Here is a 22,721-nt window from a genome sequence, read left to right on the forward strand (position 1 = left end):
GCGCTTTAACTCCCCTTTAACATAAAAATAAACAAATTAAAAATAAATATAATAATACAAACAAGTTAATTATTATTAATAATAATAATACTCTAAAATTTACTCATAAAGTAAATGGAACTTTTTAGTCCCATATTTATTCTGAATATAATCTATCCATCTTCTCCAAACCGAAATGTATCTTTCTTGTGAATGATCCTTCAAATAAGCAGTATTTTTGGCTTTTCTTAAGTAACCGATTAACTGCCATGTCAGGGAAAAGAGCATAATGAAAAACAAAATTATTGCAATAGAGATATCAGTAGGAGCAAAAAAAGAGAAAGTGACCGCATAATTAAAAACAGATTCTGTGAAATCATACGATATTGTGACATTCGCAATATACAAGCTACTATATGCCAATTGGCGCTCTGGTTCGTAACAGCTGGAGACCAGTGACTGACTGAAACTTGCTAGTTTTAATAAAACAATTGATGAATTCTCTCCAGTTATTAAGGTGTGCTTTGGTGGCGTTTTTTCACCTCAGGAGTTACATAGCTCAAACACTGAAAGAAGCAAATAAAATAGTAACCAAAAATATATGGCCAGAGTATCATCCCTGTACCTGGAATTGTGATTATAATTTGTCTCCCCTTAGCAATTTTCTAAGGAAAAGGCTATTTCTATTGTTTTCCTTTCTGCTAGCCTTTGATGTGAGAGAGATAAAGAGTTTGCCAGCATCTTTCCAAACTGGGTAAAAATCTTAAGGGACTTAAAGTAGTAATCCTGTTGCCATCTCTAGTTGGCCGGAGCTGCCCATTCAGAGTAGAACGAGATTATGTCATTTTACATTTTCAGGTTTGATTACAGACCTCTGTCTACACGTTATACTGATTTCTTTGGAAGAGGAATCAAGATGCCACCTTTCAGTTTCCAGTGAGATTCTAAGAATTATTTTCCTTTGTTACCCTTCCAAAGATAATAATTTTTAACTAGTGATCCCAGCGAGGACATTCTGCATGCAAAGCTGTATTCTGTACCTCAGCAATGATTGCACCAATATACATTTTCTGTTCTACCACTTTTTAGTAAAAAAGAAACATATGCAAAAGTGCCTGCTCCTGAGTCATACCACTGATCCATCTTGCTCAGTTTTTGATTGACAGTAACTAGCAGAAGTTTCTCATAAAATCATGTAGGAATTCCTCCCCACCACCTTAGAAAAATAAGCATACAATGTTTAAGCTGTGAAACACTTGCTGGTTTTAGCTTGGAACTGTCTATCTCTCCTTAAAGCCTCTGGCTCTGTATCAGATATTTTTTTACAAAAGAAGACAAGGACTGAACATGGCACCTTTCATTTGAGAAGCAACACCCATTTCTTCAGTTGCATGTACAGTATATCAGATAAGACTGTTAATCTTATCTAGATTATCTAGACCTAGATAGTATCTATATAAGTATAAATGCAATAAAAATAAATACATACGAGCACCAGAATAATATCAAACTAGAATTTGTTTAATAAAAATGCTGAGCTTTCATTGGCCAGTACTGCCAACATCATCAGAGCATGAGAGCAAGTCAATGGGAGTCCCCTTTTTATGATACCGGCCGGCTTTGCGCATGACTCCTAGATCTAGTCATCGGTTCATCCAATATCCCTAATTGTTCTACTCTTAAAAGGTGCGCATTTGCTGTTCCCTTTGTGGTTTCTAAGGCTGCTGCTCCTCCATCTACCCTCCTTCCTCCAATCACTTCCCTCGTGAGGGGGGAAGGGAAAACAGCAGCCTCAGAAATTAGCATTAGCAGACAGCGGCACAGGCACGAGGGAAGTGATTGGAGGAAGGACGGTAGATGGAGGAGCAGCAGCCTTAGAAACCACCAAGGGAACAGCAAATGCACACCTTTTAAGAGTAGAACAATTAGGGATATTGGATGGACCGATGACTAGATCTAGGAGCCATGCGCAAAGCTGGCCGGTATCATAAAAAGGGGACTCCCATTGACTTGCTTTCATGCTCTGATGATGTCGGTAGTGCTGGCCGACAAAAACTCAGCATTTTTATTAAACAAATTCTAGTTTGATATTATCCTGGTGCTCCTATGCATTTATTTTTATTGCTTGGCTTTACCCAGGATTCGAATTTTTAACATAATTAGAGACAAATAAGTAGATAAATATCTAGATGAGAGGTAGACTTTTTCTTTTTGCTACCTTATTGCTTCCTCTCTTTTCTTCTGAATCTATAATGCCTTTTAAAATGTGGGCTTCAGCAACTTGCCAGTTTTGTCTAAAAATGCTTTGCCAGCTTCCTTAAAAATACATAGGTAAAAAAAGGAATTGGAGAAAAACAAATGTAGTCAAGAGGAGCCAGGAGTTTGACTGGGAAAGTGTTTGAGGGCACATTGATTTCCATGGGTTGCATGCTGTAACTTCCTACATTACAAATAGTACAGCAGGGATGTCAAACTCGCCGTGTCATGTGACGTGTTGCAACATATTGTGACATTTTCCCCCTTGCTGGAGCTGGGGTGGGTGCAGCTTCTGCATGAAGCATCTGGCCAATGGGCCGGCAATTTGACACCCCTGTAGTAGAGGATCTTCGGTATAGTAGCGCTTTTTTGGTCCATCTCTATATGGCTGATACTTTTGCCTGGAGATGTCATAAATTGGACCTAGCACCTTCTGCATTCAAAATCTGTCTGTCAATCTTGCAGACTTTCATGGCAAGACAATGTGCACCTTGTGTAATATGTTGTGAATTCAGATGCAGTATACTACCTACCTAGTTCTATTTCCTAAAGTGGGTATTTTCAATATAAAAGATGAAAGAAAAATGTAGTTCATTGCACATTGAAATCCTCAGGACGGCCTTTTCACATTGGCTTCTATAACACAATCACTGTACCAATACTGATTCCAAGAAAAGCACAACAGTGATTGCCAAAACAAAAGTTTCTCTTGCAGCCCATTGATTCAGTCAGTGGTCTTGAGAAGTGGCCAATGCAGTCAAAGACATTGAAAAGTTTCAAATTAAATAGTTAGATTTATAAACCAACAAGTGGTGTTTCCATGGGGCTACAGGGCTGATTAAGAGTATGGACACACCACAGAGAAGTAAACATTTTAAAAGCTGAGAATCAGTAAAATGAAAATATACCCAAATTTCCATCATGCCAGTGTCATGGGAAGATATCAGGGCATGAACTACAATCCCATGTTCAACATTAAATTCACAAATAATACACAGAAATATCAACCAGGTTGGTACCTGGATCTCATTTCAACCTTCCACTGCTGTTGAGGACAATTTATTTATTTATTTTTTTAAAAAGGAAAGTTGGCTTCAATACTTTGTCCATATTCCTTGCCCATTCTCCCTTTGCCATTTATTGTGGCTTCAGATACACCAGAACTGATAGACTAATTTACAGAAATCCAATAGCAAGAAGTGTAAAAACATACAATTCTTGGCTCATCTGATAGAGCAAGGATATAAAGGTAAGATCAATCTTTACTAGCTATGCCATACTTAACATTGGCAGTGGATCAGCAATTGTGCTCAATTGCTTCATGATTCCTTTTGTGAAACATTACTAATCTGCTTGATTTTTTTCTATCTCCAGGAACTCATCCATCTTGTTCAGCCAACTTGATTACAGAATATAATGAAACTCTAGGGATATGCTGGGGAAACTTTGTCCTCAGGACAAAGGAATGATTTGGAGAAGACCATTGTGACTGGCTTTGTAGAAATGAAGAATCAGAGATAGATTGTACCTCAGTATCTGGATTCATGCATTGCCTCAGACTTAGGTTCCTCAACTCTTTTGGAACAGCAAACAGGGATGGGATTTTTGAAATTATATGGAAATTTTGCAAAAAAAGGGGGGGAGTTGGTGTTGGGCAGACAGTCCCATTAACAATATATCAGCCATAAAGAATACAACAGGTTAAAAAGCACTTATTTCCTATAAGGTTACTGATCATCCCTTCTAGTTCTTTTGCATGAATTGTTCTCTGTTACCATACTTTTCATCTTTTTGGGAGCGACTGGTTTACTTCCAGATAAAGTAATCACTGCAGGCCAACCATCATTTTTTAACTTTCTATAAACCTTTTGAGGCTATTTGGAGACCAGACCATTGTTACAAATAAAGATGATGTTCGCAGCTGATTCTTTTCTTTGCAGAATACCGGCCTTTTGAAATTTAAAATGGAATATGAGATCCTGAACATCTGAGCACCCTGGGCACCATGATAACAGCAGTATCAATATATCATCAACACATCAGTAACAGTATCAATATACTAATAGATAAGTGCTTGCTCAAATAGGATAATACTAGTTGAGAAAGGAAGCATGTGACAGATACTGTAAGTTCCAGTTATGTCAGCAGACTTCTCTTTCTGTAGTGGGATGTTTCTACTTCCTATAAAATTTCCAGTCTATTTCAAAGGACTGGGAAACCCTCAGCAGGATATCACCAAATAAAACAGGAAACCTTGTATGTGCAAAAAAAAAAGTTCTCATAAGCACAAATCATCTAGTTCATGAGTCTGGAAAAGTAATATTTTAAAATGTATTTGGACATACGGCCTCAGTGGCTTCCCTTTCTGATAAAAATTGTATCTTGTTCTTAAACTGGATCTTGATGGTCATTTGGTTTTGGATGAAATGAAGGTTCTTACCTGTTGTCATTTGCTACAGATGGTTATCAGCAACACGGGTAGAACATTGTCTGGGAAAGGCTTTTATTCTCCCTGTGCTGGATCTATTTTTATCTGGAAAGAAAAGATACTTAACATTTTGTTTCTACGTGAAGAGAAATGGCACTTCTTTTTTGTGCAAAGAAAAATTTTACTTACTAAACTGAAAGTACAGAAAGCAATAAATAAAGTTAAACAATAGAACTGTCATATTTCAGACTGCATATTATCTTCCATGAAGAGTCACAAATGGCCTTATACAAAAAAAATACAAAAAACGTTTAAAGTTAAAAAAAATCTTCCTTTCTAGTTATCCCAGGAAATCTTGCCAAATAGAATCTGTCTTTTATGAAGAGTTGAGTTTTAAAGACAATTTCCTTCCATTGTACTCACGCATGTTGAGTCAGGAAGCTTCAGTCAAAGTTAATGTACAATGTGTTTGCTTTTAAGATTCTGGATGATTTATACATAAATGATGGATCCAGTGATTCATAATTTCCATCCCGTCTGTTTGCATTTCAATTTACACACAGGCTGGTAAGCTGTCCTGTTCAAGATCATGAAGCCATTATAACATTAAGGTCTCAGTGTAAAATAACCTTATTGGGAAGTGAACCCAAGGTCTGCCTTGTAAGTCTTTCACTTAGCCAGAAAACACATTTACATAATCCAGCTCATGGAAGGGAATTTATTTTAGCTTGCTTTCCATTTCCAGGTCTGATTCTTCCAACAGAGAAAGACTAAACTTCCATTATCTTATAGGGAACTTGGCTTGGTGGGGAGGGCAGAATTCGAAGAATTGGCAACCAAAGAGTTTCCAAAATACAAATGGCTGGCAGACCACCTTGTGTGTGTGTGTTTGTTTGTTTGTGTGTCTGTGTGTCTGTGTGTGTCTGTGTATCCGTGTTTTCTTTGTTCCTTTGAGTCAGTATGGACTCCTGGAGATGCCTGGATGAGTCCCTGCAGTTTTCATGGCAAGATTTCAGAAGTGGTTTGCCATTGTCCCCTTTTTAGGGATGAGGGGAAAGGATTGGCTCAAAGTCCCCCCCCCCCAGTTGGCTTCATGCTAAAATTGGGACTAAAATTCACCTTCTCCTGTTTTTTAGCCTGGTGCCTTAATCACTACACTAAACTGGTTCTCAGGAAACCGCTCCTTTAAAAAAAATTCCAACTATGGGAAATTCAGCCCATAATAAAAAAAAATGTTTTATAGACTTCCTAAGGTGAAGCAACAGTACCATACCTCCTCAATAATGTTTTCTTAGAAGCAGCCGAGGGTGAAGGCTGCTATCTTTCAGAACCAAATAGATGATAACCAAAAGCAAATAGGGAACCACCATAGGTACAAGCGGTTAATCTCGTTCAGTCTTGTCCTGATTGAGGAACAACTTAGTGGAGCTGACATGCTCACTTATTCAGGATTTTCTTTGCTTATTTTATACATTTTTAAATTGCATGGCAGGCATTTCACCCTTCTTGCAGTAGCTTGAATATATTAAGACTACAATTAAAACAAACAGGAAAGCATAATAACGTGCCAACAATTTACAAGCAGTTATGAGCAAACAGTGCAGAAATTAAAAGTAGATAAACCATGAAAACCAAAAGCGGATAAAACTGCAGCCTTAAGCAGATTTTGAAAATTCTAAAGGGGATGTGGGATGAAGATAGAAAAACATTTTCTTGAGAATGAGATTGCAATTAGCACTGGCACTTTGCATTTTTATCCTGTTTTCCTCCCCACCCTTAAGACAGTATATGTGACTCTTCTGATTTCATTTTCATAACCTCATAAGAAAGGGCATGATGAGTAATATCAACTGATTTGCAATGTCTGGTGGCGTTGAAACTTTAATTTTTATGGCTTCAGTCTTGATTCCCATCCATTGCATTAGACGTCAGGTGTAGCATATTGGAGAAGAGAAGAACAATGAAACAAGAACTCCTGGTTTGAATCTCATCTCTGCTTGAATTTAGAAGTAGGCCTCTTGCTTTCATCCTGGAGTCTCTCTTAAAGAATAACTTCATATTTAGGATTCCCAATACAGGAAGTCAGTGACTTACAACAGTGTATTTAGTAACCATTTGAAATTACAACGGCACTGAAAAAAGTGGATTATGACCGTTTTTCACACTTACGACCGTTGCAGCATCCCCATGGTCATGTGATCAAAATTTGGATGCTTGGCAACTGACTCATATTTATGATGGTTACAGTGTCCTGGGGTCATGTGATCATCTTTTGTGACCCTCTCACAAGCAATGGGGAAGTCAAATTCACTTAACAAATGTGTTACTAACTTAACAACTTCAGCGATTCACTTAACAACTGTGTCAAGAAAGGTCGTAAAATGGGGCAAAACTCACTAAACAACTGTCTCGCTTAGCAATGGAAATTTTGGGCTCAATTGTGGTTGTAAGTCAAGGACTATCTATAAAGGAAAATTGAGTGCCACAATGGCTGAGGATGTAGTCTTGTGATCCACCAAGCTCCCTGCCCCACTCTACTTTTTAAAACTATTCCTTTAAAAAAAAAACCAAAAAACCCCCAGGGAATTAAAAATAAGTTGGCATGTCTCAAAGCTAAACATGAAACCTTGCCTTCGCCATTGTCCTAAGGGCTGAAAATAGATAGTATGTTTACAACTCTTAAACAATCTACTATATGACTATTAAATGTATTGGGTACGTTTGATACAAGTGAAGTGGGTGCTATTTCAAAAAGCATAAAACTATAATCAACAAGGGAAGCACTGGAGCTCCCTTGCTTTCCAGAGTAAAGAAAAGCAAGCCTGTTGCATCACGTAACCTGCTCCAATTGCCTCCTCCAATGTCTGCAATATTGGGAAACTCTATTAGTTATCCCAAGACTCTATTAATTATCCCAAGTGACAAAGAGGCTGTAAGGCAACTCACTGAGATAAATCAGTGCTGCCCCATACACTTCACAGTCCTGGCTGGATGAGTATGAATGAGTATATGAGAAGGATCATTGTTCATTAAGATTTATCCATTCACGCAGAGATTTACATCAGGCCTTCAACTACAACAAATCAAATGCAACCATTCTATTCAAACTAGAATGGCAAATCAGCAGAAACCAATATTCTTTAAGTACCACATAGTAATTAATACAAGTGAGGAATGGGATAAAAACTTACTCTGAGATTTTTTTTTATTTTTTTTTAAAAAAGCCAGTGGTAGCAAACCAGATGCAACTCTGGAGAGGGAATTGAAAAGATGCAGCCCCCCCCCCTCCCGGGGAAGTCTTAACAGAAAAATAGAGTTGGAAGGGACCTTGGAGGTCTTCTAATCCAACCCCCTGCTCAAACAGGAGATCCTATACCATTTCAGATAAGTGGTTGTCCAGTCTCTTTTTGAAAGCTTCCAGTGAAGGAGCATTAACAACTTCTGAAGGCAAGCCATTCCACCGATTAATTATTCTAACTGTGAGGAAATTTCTCCTTGGTTCTAGGTTGTTTCTCAGTTAGTTTCCATCCATTGTTTCTTGTTCTGCCTTCAGGTGCTTTGGAGAATAAGTTGACCCCCTCTTCTTTGTGGCAGCCTCTCAAATATCTCAACACTGCTATCATGTTACCCCCTAATCCTTCTTTTTATTAAACTAGACATGCCGAATTCTGGCAATCTTTTCCTGGTCCTTCTCATTTTAACTGCTTTTATGGACAGACTAGAAAGTAGAAGTGGATTTGCAAATCTTTAACCTTTGGACAAACTCAAAGATGATGGTGGTGGGGGTATGGATAACTTACTCTCATAAGGTTTAGGTCTGGAAAGGCCAACCTACCACCTGGGAGACCTTCTTCTAAAATTGTCTGTTTCTGACTTGGTTCTGCACAAGGATGAGTTTGCAAAGTTATTAGAAAGTCATTGAGCTATATCCCATCTGCTTCCAGATAAACAATCGTAGGGGAAATATATTTGAAGCTTGAACTACCAAGTAATCATTTTCTTGCTGAAAATCATATTATACAGGGAATGTATTTATTCAGCTGTTTGCAGAAAAACAAGCAGCTGGAAACCAACTCCCTTGCTAACAGGAGCAGAACTACCGAGGACTCATTTATTTGCTATTAAAATGTATGCACTTATCAGGACATCTGGTCTCATTTTATTTGTCAAGACCAAGTACCTAGGAGGCCTGGCTGTTGGAATAATCGGTGGGCTGTTTAAGATGCATGAGAATATATTATTAGCATTATGGAGGTCCTCACAAAACCTTATCTGGCACCAGTTGGAGCTGAGATATATTAACATTACATCTTGCTGCTTGGAAAATATTCATCACACAAGATGCACTCTGCCAGTTGCTGTTTTTTTTTTTTTTAAAATGCTTCAGAGGAAGATGTTGCTTTCATTTGCTTTACCTCCAGAGAAAAAGTAAGATTGGCAGAAGGTTCATTCAGGTGGTGTCGTCTCTTAGCTGGCAATCCTTAATTGCATTCGGTCCACAAACCCTATTTACATCACCAAAATGAATATATAAAAGAGGCCCAATGCTCTCAAAATAAACCACATCTGTTGCTGGTATTCAGCATGATTCATGTGCTGTGCCAAAGGAGATGAGCGTTTTCATTGTTTTATCATGTCCCCAAACTGAAACGCTCCAGAAATATTAGGACTGGGTTCCCATTTACCCCAAGGTTGGGATGATTACTTTATTGGGTGATATGTCAAATTTTGGATTCTTTTTAAAAGAATCTGTTGAAGAATATAAACTAACAGTTCGGTCAGAAACTGTGATTTTAGAGCCAATTTTAGTCTTCCTTAGTGAAAAAGAAATAACAAGAAAAAGTAGCCATCAAACTTTTCATATTTTAACTAACAGGATTTCTCACTTGTAGTTCCCATCCTCTGAATGGCTCCTACTATGGGATGGCTCCTACTATGTTAACATTTAGGAAGGCTGTGGAGATGATACTTTTCTGGAAAACAGAAGATATGGTACTTAATGGGAAGCAGCTGCTGTGGCCCGGTATTTAGATGATGATGTCATTCATTGTTCTTATGATTTTTATAAACTGAAACTGCCTAGAATTTTTTGTTGGGGCAGCATAGAAATGGTTGAATGAATAAATAAATGAATAGAGTATGCAATCTGGTGAATGAAATGAAGATTTGAAATGTGTGCTGTCTTTTCTTAGGTGGCATTTCCAGACCCATGGTGAAAAAACCATTGCAAAATGCCTGGTGCAAAATTTGTGGATGTCACTCACCACCTAGATGGACTGCTAGATAGATAGTGCTTTATAGTATACATGGGCATCAAGAAAGAAGCTTAAAGCCAGGATTTCCAGGATAGCTTTCTCTGCAGTGTTACCTGTTCTACATGTAGGATCCTAGACAGGCAGAGTTGAAATGTCTCAATGCATGGATGTTGAGAGGAGGGCTTTCTATTTATTAGGCATTGGAGAATATTTTGAGAAAAGTTTTCAGTTTATAATCCCTGTATGTTGAGTATATGCGCAGAGATTATTGTACAGAGATGGTGAGATTCAACATTACCCACTATGGAGGAATAGTTGGTATATTTGGTATATTTTGATGAAATGCAAAAAAATTGATTAGAGAAAAGACATCATCTATATTTATTGGTGAGTGGAAACATCTTTTGGACTTTTTGCATAAAAAAGAAAAAAATGAGCTTGTGATTTATGGTTTTAATGTTTAGATAGGATAGATTATAGAAAGAAGAGTAATGTTATGTAATTTTACAAACAGAGATTAAAGTGTACTTACAACTGCAGTGAAAAATACCAAAAGCCACTTTTTATATTTTTTCTTTTACATTTTTCTTCAACTTTTTTCTTTTCTTGCAGTTTTTGTTTTTCTTTGATGTCTTTTTCTTTTTTTCCCTCTTTATATTAGTTTGTATTAGTTTTTATCTTCTTGTTTAAACGTTGGAGTAAAAATTATATACAAAAAAGTGAGGAAAAGCTGTATCTGTACAGGATGAGTAGGTTCCACTTCAACCAAAATGGGATCAAATTGCTTGCCACTTTAAAATTAAAAAGGTAGCAAAGCATCTGTTTAAGTGAAGAAAATAACCATGGTTATTCCTGGTTGCAGATTCTATAGGAAAAACATGGAAGGGTTTAATGGAGAAGGTGTTGACTTCTCTGTCTAAGATACCATGGAATCAAATTAGTTCAACATTCTCCAATGAACAGATCATTGAAAAGAATCACTCTGGGTAGAAATATCAGGTCATAAAGGCAAAGTCATAATGGAGATGTATTATTGTCCCCCTAACCAAAGTGCCCAAAGAGATGAAAATGAAGACAGAAATCAAAGAAGCATCCTAAAAAGGATGTATTGTCATTACCAACAAAGGTGCTAGTGATCACCATCATGGCATGGGTCTAGGTTACTTGAGAAACATCCCACCCCACTGGGATGGTTAATATGGCTTCACCAAGGCAAATTCTTGTTTAATCAGCTAGGGATTTTTGTGGGCTTTACTAAACAGGTGGGTAAGGATGAGCTAGTAGACATCATTATTTAGATTTTTCAAAAAGACTTTGATAAAGTTCCTTATAAAAAAAATTCTCAGTAAACTTAACAGCCATGGAGTAAAAGGGCAGGTCCTCTTGTGGGTAAGCAACTGGCTAAAGACTAGAAAACAAACAGGAGCAAATGGACATTTTTCACAATGGAGGGGTTTGACTATTGGGATTCCCCAGGATTCCTTCCTTGGGCAGATGCTTTTTAACATATTTATAAATGATCTGGAATCAGGCATTACTAGCAGAATATTTAACTTAGCTGATCAGATTGGTTAAAAACAATAGACAGCGAAGAACATATTAGGAAGGGAGCATCAACATAAGAGATGCCATTCAATGTGAGCAATGGTAAAGAGATGCCAAAAATCCCAACTACTAATGCAGACTAAGGGGATCAGAGCTAGCAGTTCCTGATGAGGAAAGAGATATTAGAATAATAAGAAACAGTTCAACGGTGTTGATACAGTGTGCATCTACTGGGAAAAAATGCTACAGCATGTTAGAAATAATAAAAATGGCATTGAAAATACAGATGTCAATATCATAATGCCCTTACGAAATCAGTGGTGCACCTGGAATATTGTATACGGTTGTAGTCACCATACATCTAGAAAAATATAGTTTAACTAAAAGAAAGTAAAACAAAAAAGAGGACAGCTAAGATGATCAGCGGGCTGGAACAGCATCCTTATAAAGGTTGAGATACTTGGGGCTTTTTAGCCTAGAAAGGGGGTGAGTGAGAAGGGACAGGATTGATATTTTCATGTGTATCAAGTGGACAAGAAAAAGCTGTTTTCCACTGTATTGGTGTAATGGTTAAGGCATTCAGGTAGGAATTAAGAGACGATGAGTTCTAATCCTGCCTGAGGCACAAAACCAGCAGGGTGACTTTGAGCCAGTTTCTTCCTCTTAGCCCTAGGAAGGAGGCAATGGAAAAACTACTGAAAGACCTTACCAAGAAAACTCCAGGGATTTGACCAGGAAGTTTCTGGGAAAAAAAATCTACAACCAGAGGTCACACAATCAAACTCATGTTCAGAAAAAAAACAACAAAAAGATTTTTTTTTTTTACACAACATAGAATTAAGCTTCAGAATTCATTACTATGAGATGCCTTGTACAATACTAATTTGGCTTGTTTCAAAAAAGCGTTGGACCAATTCATAATAGTCATGGGGATCCATGTCTATTACCCTTGATGGGAGTATAACTGACTCTGAAGACCATCTGCTGGGAGACCAGTGGGGTTCCTTGTGCAGTTGGCTGAACAATATGAGAATAGGCTGCTGAATGAGATGGGCCAGGGGCCTGATCCAGCAGGGCACTGCTTCTGTGCTTCTGTTCTAAAAATTCCCCATCTGTAAATCTATTAACTCTGTTAATTTGTAACTCTATTTTTAAAGTGAATTAAGTTATTAAATTATTTTGGATAAATTTAATCTCACATAAACGAACAAAAAGTTTATATCTTACATATTGTTCAAACTGGTTGCTGCCTCCCAGGAATATTTGTTTTCTTCAAAAATCCAGAATTAAAAAGCTCTGTTTTTGTTTGAGTTTGGAATGTTTCACCCATCTGGATTGAAAGCAAGGCAGGAGGGGAGGGAAAATGCACTTGTGACTGAGTGTTCTGTGAAACAGGAGATCATAAATCCCCCACATTCTCTCATCAGGCAGGTGGCATACAACAGCAAATGAACAATAATGGAAGCTGCTTCAACGTTCTTGAGATCATGCCACAATTGGTTACTTTAGAAACACACTGGTGAAAACCTCTTTGAGAAAACCTACACGAGGCGTTTTCTTTTGATTTACTTAGGACTCAATTTAGTCTGGCAATGTCAAAATCCTGAGCATATTTCTTTGGAAAGAGGCCCACAAGCTTTATGTCTGAGTGGAAGTGGGCTGTGCCTAAAAATGTTAGAGTGATAGGTTTAGCAAAGGGAAAACAGCTACAGCTAAATGAATATGAGGTTGCACAAAACTGGCAATCCAACCTTATAACCCCACAAAATAGATAATGGTAAGGAGATTAGTCTCCTTTGAGTGAGCTTGACATTTGGTGATTGCATGGACATATCCAAGGAGTTTTCTTGGCAACAATATGAAAATAATTTGGCATGGCCTTTTTTCCAGGATGCTTTTTTTTTTTTTCACTCTCCCACCTTAGCTTACACCCTGGGATTATTAGCCCTCAATTCAAGTTTTATCCAGATCCATTCTGCTTAGGGTTTTAAAATCAGTCAGGGTCAGCTAAATGCTGCCAGTTGGACCCACAAGACCTACTTCTAAGTAGATACAGATCCAACTTGAAAGAATGACTGCGATTCACTTAATGGTCTTCAAAGGAAATAATTGGGTATAATCATGCACATGAAGTTTCTATGGAACCTTTCAACCTCCTGTGAGTGTCCTGCTCTACATTCTGCATTGTTGTCATACTAAATATTTCCCCTTCCCTAAGCCATTAATTGGGGGGGGGTTTGAAAGAAAAATTGTTTTGATTGCATCACACTGTACTTTTAAAAATCTAGAGTAGCATGTCTGTGGAGATTCTTAGTTATCCACGTCATAGTTATTCCAAAGGTGCTTTTTCAAATGACAATTGGACTATTTTTTCCTCTTGAGGAAGAAGAAAATGATGTTTCGCTTCTTATCAAAGAAGCTTCATCGGCTCTGGGAGAATCGTGGGGGTAATGGAAGGATCCAAGTGGCCTCAAGAGCTCTCAGGGAGAGTACTAATGACCAGATGACTGCAAAGATATATGATCCTTCCAACTTCCCCCTCCCTATCCTGTCAGTATCTATCCTTCCACCACCCCACCATCCTCCCAAAACTGATGAAACTTCTTGGAAGAGAAGCAAAATGTCTTATTTTTCTTCCTCAAGGGAAAAAACAGTCCAGTTGCCTTTTGAAAAAGCACCGTTGGGACATGAGATTTTTCCTCCCCCTCCCCCTCCCTTTCCCTCCAACCTGTTTGTTCTTATTTTTATTCTAATTTCTGCCTCTGTGCCTTGACTCCTGAAGAAGCACTTGTTTTTCCGATGCAGTTATTTCATAATGTGTTGTGACAAAGTAATGATCAATTTGTCTAGCTATAGATTTTTTAAAAAATATATTGAGGAGTTAGATCTTAAAAGAACTCCTGTAAATAAATATTCTGAGAGCTGAAAATGTACCTTGAAGAGCTGTAAAATTGATAAAATTGAAAGCAAGGGATTCTGAATATGGGGAAAACACCTACTGTGTGTGATTTATGGACTCATATTGAAAAGAAATCAAGAGTGCAGCCATTCCTCTTTCTAATTTATTATGTTCTACTAAGCAGCAAAACTTGAACCAGCTATGAGCAGTGCTAAAATGTTCAAAATGAATAGAAGCTTCCAGCACAGTACAATTCAACAGTAGCCCACATTAAAAAAATCCACATATTGAAAAAAACCTTGAGATTGCTCCATATATCAGAGATACAGATACAGCCCAATCAGATAGGATACATTGGTGGGACTTAAACAGTTTAAAAACTAATTTGGTAATATGACGAGAAATAAAACAAATACAGCTGAATGCATGCTGGAGAAGGTTGGTTGGATCACTATCAAATTTTGTAATGCTGCACTTAAAAGATGCCAGAACTAAAATATCACTGAATGTAGGACAGCAGAATGGAGAATACCACTTTTCTCCATTCTCTATGCCAGTGGCGGCGAACCTATGGCACAGGTGCCATAGGCAGCACTCGGAGCCCTCTCTGTGGGCACACGTGCCATTGCCCCAGCATTGCCCGCAATCCCCTCCTCACCAGCAGCCTCTCTGGAGGAGAGTCGCCCCTGAATGTGGCTGACACAGAGCAGCGCAACTAAGGACATGGCAGCCAGTCAGGGTAGACAAGACTCTGCCCTCATGCCCCAACGCGTAGAGTTGATGCTGCGGGAGGTGGGCAGAGGGCGTGGCCACCATGGTGCTGCTGGGCTGCCTGGGCGATCTGCGGCGGGCCCGGGAGGTGTTGAGTGGCCCTGCGGGCCAGCAGGATAGGGCAGAGTGGGGGCAGGGCAGGGGGTGGAGCAGGGCCAGGGCCAGTTTTTGGGCACTCGGTCTCTAAAAGGTTTGCCATCACTGCTCTATGCATTTAGCTAAAGGTGGGAATAACCTACATTTGTATACTGTAAGGATTGTGCTTTCACAATTAGTTCCTCTGACATGACATCCCATTTTCACCTATAGTTGGCAAAGAATGTTGGAAACCAGTATGCAAACTCAGGGGAAAAATTGACTTATAAGAGTCATCCTATTCCATATTTCCAGTAAAAGTCTGCATATTAATTATTCCACTCTTCAGCAGTAGGTTGGGCTACAAGGACATGCAAGTCCCAAATATATTTCTCAATCTCAGCACAAGCCTAAGGGCAAATTATGAGGTAACCATTATGTAGCCGTAACATTAAGCTAATATGCTAGATGACTTTTTTTTTAAAAAAAGTCCTTGAGCTAAGGTTAAAAAATTATAGATGTTTTGCCAAATATAATAAGTGGGAATTTAACATATGGCAATTTACTAGTGGTTAAAAGAGATATTTCTAATACATTCAAGATAAGGGAAAATTGTAATAATGCTACTCTGGAAATTCAATAGCTCCTTAGTTAGGAAATAAAGATCATATGTCAAAATGTTGTAGGGTGTGAATTATGGTATTCATGGTTTCTTGGTATTTAGAAACCCCTTCCCCCCCTTCCCAATTTTTCTAAATTAAGATGGCAATTTTGGAACATGACTTTCCATATGGACTTTTTCAACATGACTTTCACTATTGGTGGAGAGGTCAAGTTTATGAAATCAGTCAAAATCTATCATTGAACCATAATAGTTATGCTATAGCACTTAGTCATACAGGAAAACTTAAAATAGTTTAGGACAAATAAAGGCTTATAGTATTGTTTAGACAATAGGAATTAGAAGTTACAAAGTTGGTTGGTTGGATGGATGGATGGATGGATGGATGGATGGATGGATGGATGGATGGATGGCTAGACAGACAGACAGACAGAAAGACAGACAGACAGACAGACAGATATTTTTTCAGTAGTGGTTCAGTCTAGTTCTTGTCTACTTGCATTTTAAGTGAATGATCTCATGAAGTTGTGCCAAAAACTAATGTGGTGCTAAATCATAGAAGCTTTTATGCTAAAGTTGAAAGTGAGTTCATAGATCAGGAGATAATAGGATACGATGACAGTGATTAGGGTGAAGAAAATCAATAAGGGGAGTCATGCAGTCATACATGGCTTTGAGAAATCAACTCCCATCAGTGGGTTTTCTTTTCTGCTGACTAGCATGGAGAATAACACAGCCATTCTACTACTTGGCTGTCAGATGGTGAACCAGGAAAGATTGTCTATGAGGATCAGTTCTTAAGAAGTAAGAGATTCATTTTTTTTTACATCAACTATAATGATGTAAAGTCAGTCAACTCCAGTTTTCATTTATGTTATATTTTAATCAATTAATCTAAGAATGGATCATTTAATAAAACAAAGCAAGTGATAAACTTTGTAGAGAAGCAGAACTCCAACTTCTGATGTCTTGTGACATCATTATCATCATCTCATAGCTAATGGGCAGCACAATGAATGAGAGTGGATTTTGACTTCCGGTTTTGCATCATAGCGACACAGCCCATGGCTGGTTTCTCCCTGCCTGGGGATCCTAAATGGGTCTAAGGTCGCCCTGGAGAGGTGATGAAGAAGGAAGGAAAGACGTTGATCATGGAAAGATGATGATTGATCCATTTGATCCGGGTTAAGCCCTCCAACCCAACAGAAGAATGGTCAGCTGCGAGAGTCAGACTCAAGAGAGATAATTTGACATACAGATGAAGTATTATATGATCAAACATTTGTCTGAATATAGTTAAAAGAATAGTCAAATTTTAGATATGAAGGGGTTTTATAGTAAGAGAGATGTGATTTATAAGTAGTATAGTATTTTTTATGATATGGGAAATCATATCATAAAATGATTGGGATGATTTAAATGTATGACATACTTTGGATATTTAAATGTCATCAATTTTGAGAAAACTATAATTGACAAGAAATGTTTTGAATACTGAGGGGAGATTAAGCTTAAATAAGAGTTATGAAAACAGGACTTATAGTGATTTACATAAGATGATTTTTTGCAAATGCAACTGTAAAATAAGATGATCAGAAGAGACATTACATACTGATGTTATTGTTAAATATTAGAAAAATATTTATATTCAACTTTGTACGTACTAATAGTACTAAGAACTGTATTTGCTCAATGTTGGTAAAAAGAGAATACTATTGGAAGAAGAGAAGACCAAGAAAAGGTATTTCTAGTTAGCATGTTGATTATGAAAGCATAGAAAGTACCTATTATTGACTGTTGTTAAATATATGAACCCAGACACATTTACTAAGCACTAAAGATTGTTATTCTAAAAAAAATCAATAAAATATATTTAAAAAAAGAATAAGAGTGGATTTTTTGGGTGTTTCTGGAGATGGATTTGAGGCGTTTGTGTTTTTTAGAGATGTCAATACTTTTCAGTGGTTCTCATCTTGGTTTTTTTGCTTTGTTTGTTTGTTTCCATTCGGAAGATCACATTGTTCTTATGCTGATGCAAGGGAATAGCTGCCAATAGTAGTATTGTTGAATCCCAAACTTGAAAACACATGAATGTTACTGTTCACACAGTGCTAGAACTTCTCATAATCTGGGCAGGTGATACCAGCATGAACTTTCAAACATGATTGGATGCATGTATTATCACACATTTTCTTTATTTTCTTTAAAACTGCATATCCACACTCCAAAAACACATTAAAAAACCCAGAATTTTGTGTGAATTGTTGCTTGGCAAAGAGCACATGTCAATCATTGCTAAGAATAAATGTAAAATAATCTCTGTAGAATTGAAACCTGTTGCTGCTGAATTCGTGGAAATACCCATGTAGTTTTCTTGAAAATAGAATGGTCTGTGTGTATATGTGTGTGTATATTTACTTCCCAGTCTAGCTACAGTCTGGATATTTCATGGTGGTATTAATAAAGTCTGACTCGGCTTAGCTTTGCTAAAATCCTCCACTTAGCTAGGCTTATTTTCAAAAAGGATCAGGAGAGGAACTGTTTATGCCTGCCAATCACCCAGACAACTGTATAGTTGTCATCAAGCAACTATACAGTTAAATAGAATGGAGGCATAATTAATTTTAATAGTCTAAGTATGTGCAATGAAAGTGCAGATTCCTATCAGTGCCCTATATTCATCCTTTTCTGTTCTAGCTTTCCATGTTGTTGTTGTTTTAGTTAAGTACTACAAATGAAAGATCAGGATGTGATTTTGGACTAATCCTTTTTAGTAGACACCTTTCTGTATGTAATGTAACTTTATACTTTTTCCCTGGGGAACAATACATTTTCCCTCACGACATACTTAATTTAAACACAAGTAAATCAAATACATTGTTTTTTTAAAACAATATTTGTTGATTTTGTACACAGCTTTCCTAACTTTACTCCAGCTCAGTTTCCAGGCACGTTGAAAATTGAGCATGTGGGGGAAGAAGTCCCTTAGCTCTTGTTGGCTTGATTTAGTTATCCCTCCTTCTGCTTGGTTGATATTTTACTGCATAAATTGCATAGGATTTTAATATATTTAATGTATTTTATTTAAAAAAATAATTCTTTTTAGTGCTTTTAAAGAAGAGAAACAAGAAAAATATTGTAAATAAATATATATACAGACCGTCCTCAATTTACAGCCAGAATTGAGCCCAAATTTTTAATTTGCCCTATTTTACGACTTTTCTTGCCATATTTGTTAAGTGAATCATTGCAGTTGATAAGTTAGCAACCCGGTTATTAAATGAACTTGGCTTCCCCATTGACTTTGCATGTCAGAAGATTGCAATAGGTGATCACATGACTTCGGGACACAGCAACAATCATAAATATGAACCAGTTGCCAAACGTTTTAATTTTGATCACATGATCAAGGGGATGCTGCAAAAGTTGTAACTGTGAAAAATGGTCATTAGTCACATTTTTCAACCATTGTAACTTTTAACGGTCACTAAGCGAACTGTTTTAAGTCTATGACTACCTGTATTATGTGCTGCTTCATATGAACTCTTCCACCTGTGAGTGGACAGCACTAAACTCAATTCATTGTTGATATTGCTGCTTAACTGAAGCTTATTTTATCAGATCACTTTGTGTCACCATTAAATAAATCTGCGATTGATGCTCTTTACTTCATATAGATTGTAAGATTTGATTCTGAACTACTTTAGAATACTAGTTGCAAGCAAGGCTGAACTACCAGAGTTTGGGTCTTTGGGGTCTCTGCCCTCTGTATGCATAGTATCCATTGCAGCCTGGAATAAACCACTTGTGGTGGTTAATGTAGATCAGTTTCTCAAAAATAGCAAATTTAAGATATGTGGACTTTAATTCCCAGGATTTCTTAGCTAGATCAAGTTGCCAGGATGAGAAGCACTATGGTAGACCATAGATATCCATTGTCAAAGAAAGGTACAGCAAAATGTACCGCACATGCAAATACCAGGAGATATTGGAACTCTAGTACAGGCGTCTTCAAACTTGGTACTTTTATGACTTGTGGACTTCAATTCCCAGAATTCCTCAGCCAACAAGTCATAAAAGGGCCAAGTTTGAAGACCTCTGCTCTAGTACATGATGGTGACATTTTGAGTGATATCACTGCCCATATTGGTTGCTGCAGATAAAATTTGTGGAGGCATTTCAACAGTGCGTAATAGATATGTATTACTGTGTGGTGCAAGATATATGCTTTTAGAAAAACATTTGGGTTATGTTATTCCTTGGGCCACATATAAAATATATGATATAATTAATGCATATAAATTGCATAATAAGGTTAAAGGTTTACAGTCTTGTGGGGCTGCATTACTAGTTGTCCAGGGCTGCGTGTGGCCTGTGGGCCATGCATTGGACACTCCTGATTTAAATTGTTCATGGGTTTTGTTAGAGGGAATTTGTTTTTGAGCAAGAAGACACGAATCTAGTTTCACATCTATGCCCATGAAAAACTGTACAAAGTAAAATAAGGTAGAGGATTACTGAGTCCTAGGCTTTCTGTGCATGTTTCTCTTTTATTCACTTCAGCCATCTGAGTTTTGGAGATGAGTGAAGGTTTAAATCTTCTGCTTGAATGCCTGCTTTTGTTCAGAGCTAGGGCTTTGCAGAGCAACTGTGAGCCTTTCATTGTAAGAACATTCACTTGCTTGCTCTGAGTGTACTATATATAGTAGCCAGAAGAGACTCTGTGCATGCACAGCATGAGTGCATCAACCCCTTCTTGCTTGAGGCTATGTGTCTCTGCAAAACGTTGTGCTGAATTTTTGCTATACAAAGCCTTTATAGACAGCAGCCATGCAGAATATATGAAGTCCAACTAATGATATCAATGAAGACAGGGGATATAATACAGTCAAATGTTAGTATAATGCTGTTCAGCCTTTGGGCCAAAATAGGCCCATTTGATATGTCATGTTCTAATAGACATAAAATTTCAAATTGATCCTTCTAGGGCTCCTTCCAATTATTAAAAGTGGAGACAATCTTTTATGCATTCAGCCAGTTCGGTATTTCAAGAGCTTGGCTCTGATTTTTAAAATCCAAACTAACATTCTTCCATCTGATCTACTATAGGGCATATTCAGTAAGTTACTAAATCGTGTTTCTCTTGTGGTTTAGCAACATTCTGAACCATTATACTTGTCCTTCTATATTGCTATACGAACTTTCACATGGTAATTATTTCATCAATATGTTACACCTTCCTAGGTGCTGAGAAGCTTGTTAGGTCTCTTTCCTTTTAGTGGAGAAACACACTGATATCACCTGCAAAGTTGCCAAATTTTCTGTTTGTGATTGCAGAACCTGTCGGATATTCTAAACCAGTGTTTCTCAACCTCTGCAACTTTAAGATGGGTGGACTTCAACTCCCAAAATTCCAAGCCTGCTGGCTAGGGAACCATCTTAAAATTGCAGAGGTTGAGAAACCTGTTCTAAAGCAACCTCTGTCTATTGGAAATTTATTTTATGATATTTCACATGTGCTCCATTCTGTAACAAGCAGCAATTTCTTCATTTCATTTTCAGTTGTGTAAAGCACTTAGAGCAGTGGTTCTCAACCTTCCTAATGCCGCGACCCTTTAATACAGTTCCTCATGTTGTGGTGACCACCAACCCACATCCAGCTGGCTGGGGAGGGGGGGCAGGAAGGCTGCTCTGCCGGCTCCGCCCAGCCTGGTTGAAGAAGCGCCATTCCTCTCCCTCTTTCTCTCTTTCTCTCTCTCTTTCCTCTCTCTCTCTCTTCTCTCTCTCTTTCCTCTTTCTCTTTCTCTCTTTCCTCCCTCTTTCTCTTGCTCTCTTTCCTCTCTCTTTTCCTGTTTCTCTCTCTTTCCTCTCTCTCTCTTTCCTCTTTCTCTCTTTCCTCTCTTTCTCTTACTCTTTCCTCTCTCTCTTCTTTCTCTCTCTTTCCTCTCTCTGTTCTCTCTCCCTCTTTCCTCTCTCTTTCCCTCTTTCCTCTCCCCCTTTTTCTCTTTTTCCTCTCTCTTTCTCTCTCTCTTTCTCTCTCTTTCTCTCTTTCCTCTCTTTCCTCTCTTTCTCTTTCTTTCCTCTCTCTTTCTCTCTCTCTCTTTCTGTTTCCTCCCTCTTTCTCTTTCTCTCTCTTTTCTCTCTCTCTCTTATGGCAGCATTGTTGGGGGTCCCCGCCGCCCCTGGCCCAGTGTCCGCCTCGTCCTCAGCCGAATGGGCAGGGAGGGGGAGCAGGATGGAAGGCAGTGGCTCTGGTGGCGGCGGCAGCGGCAGGCTGCATCATCGGGGGTCCCCGCCGCCCCTGGCTCAGCCTCCACTGTGTCCTCAGCTGAACGGGCAGGGAGGGGGAGCAGGACAAGAGGCAGCAGCTCCAGTGGCAGCGGTGGCGGCACGGCTGCATTGTCGGGGGTCCCCACTGCCCCCGGCCCAGCCTCCGCCACATCCTCAGCCATATGGGCGGGGAGGGGGAGCAGGACGGGAGGCAGCGGCTCTGATGGTGGCGGCGGCAGCATGGCTGCATCGTCGGGGGTCCCCGCTCCCCCGGCCTGGCCACCACCCCCACTGGGACTCTGCGCTGCCTGGCCTTGCCCTCCATCCATCGATGGAGCCATGGTGGGGGCTGGTGCCACATGGCCCCTGCCAGCCCCTCTGCCAGCCCGGCTGCTCCCCCCAGGCACCCCTCTTGTCCCGGCGTCTGCCCGAGCCACCTGGGGGGCAGCAGGAGGAAGAAGGGGAGGAGGAGGAGTAGGGCAAGGAAGCCGCCGCCAGCACTGGACCCAGGAGGAGCTCTCCTCCTATCATTGCTGCATCTCCTTCTTCCTTCCCGGCAGCCTGGACTCTGGTGCGCCTTCCTGGCCAGCGGGGCCAATGGTCGGGCTGGCTGGGGATCGC

General features: G+C 38.9%; 1 long non-coding RNA gene across 1 annotated transcript in view; it reads right to left on the bottom strand.

Moving 5' to 3' along the window:
- Window positions 1-110: 110 nt before the first annotated feature.
- LOC120302864 overlaps window positions 111-22,721 on the bottom strand; it is a 43,282-nt gene continuing 20,671 nt past the window's right edge. The window contains exons 2-3 of the long non-coding RNA XR_005555242.1: window positions 4,676-4,768; window positions 111-545 (exon numbers count right to left, since the gene is read on the bottom strand). This is a non-coding gene — a long non-coding RNA (uncharacterized LOC120302864). The remainder of the gene's footprint in view (window positions 546-4,675; window positions 4,769-22,721) is intronic.

Source organism: Crotalus tigris, unplaced genomic scaffold (assembly GCF_016545835.1).
Source record: "Crotalus tigris isolate CLP2741 ecotype Arizona unplaced genomic scaffold, ASM1654583v1 scf7180000024439.5362192, whole genome shotgun sequence".
Lineage (NCBI taxonomy): Eukaryota > Metazoa > Chordata > Lepidosauria > Squamata > Viperidae > Crotalus > Crotalus tigris.